We start from the raw sequence: 431 nt of genomic DNA on the forward strand, positions 1-431 counted from the left end.
AAAAAAAAGGGAGAGGGGGAAGGCGAAGCCTCGCTGTTTTTTTTTTTTTTTCTCCCTTTGCCAAATATTCTGGTGTTACCTTAACGCCGATCTTGTTGGATGTACACGTAACCGAGTGGACCGAGTCCGCCTTAATTGGCTTGAGTGGAGGCTCGGGGGCTGCCTCGCGTTTGTTTTAGCCCGGCGCCAGGTTTTAGGCAGCCACCAGAGGCGGGGCGTAAGCGCTAAAGCAACAAGACAATAGAAGCCTACATCTTGCCCGAGATAATTAGCTTACATGCTGATGACAAGGTAAACACCTTTAAGTTTCACTTGTTAGGATTTTTAGGTCTCAAAGAGGGAGAGAGAGACAGAGAGAGAGAGAGAGGCAGAGACGCGACCCAAAGCATTTCTCCCCCGGACCCCCTACCCTCATTTTTGTGGGGTACGCT

General features: G+C 49.9%; 1 long non-coding RNA gene across 1 annotated transcript in view; it reads left to right on the top strand.

Moving 5' to 3' along the window:
- Nucleotides 1-6: 6 nt before the first annotated feature.
- The window catches only part of LOC104985245, a 22938-nt gene continuing 22513 nt past the window's right edge, over nucleotides 7-431 (top strand). Inside the window, exon 1 of the long non-coding RNA XR_824867.1 lies at nucleotides 7-291. This is a non-coding gene — a long non-coding RNA (uncharacterized LOC104985245). The remainder of the gene's footprint in view (nucleotides 292-431) is intronic.

The sequence above is a fragment of the Bison bison genome, unplaced genomic scaffold (assembly GCF_000754665.1).
Source record: "Bison bison bison isolate TAMUID 2011002044 unplaced genomic scaffold, Bison_UMD1.0 scf7180017864041, whole genome shotgun sequence".
NCBI lineage: Eukaryota > Metazoa > Chordata > Mammalia > Artiodactyla > Bovidae > Bison > Bison bison.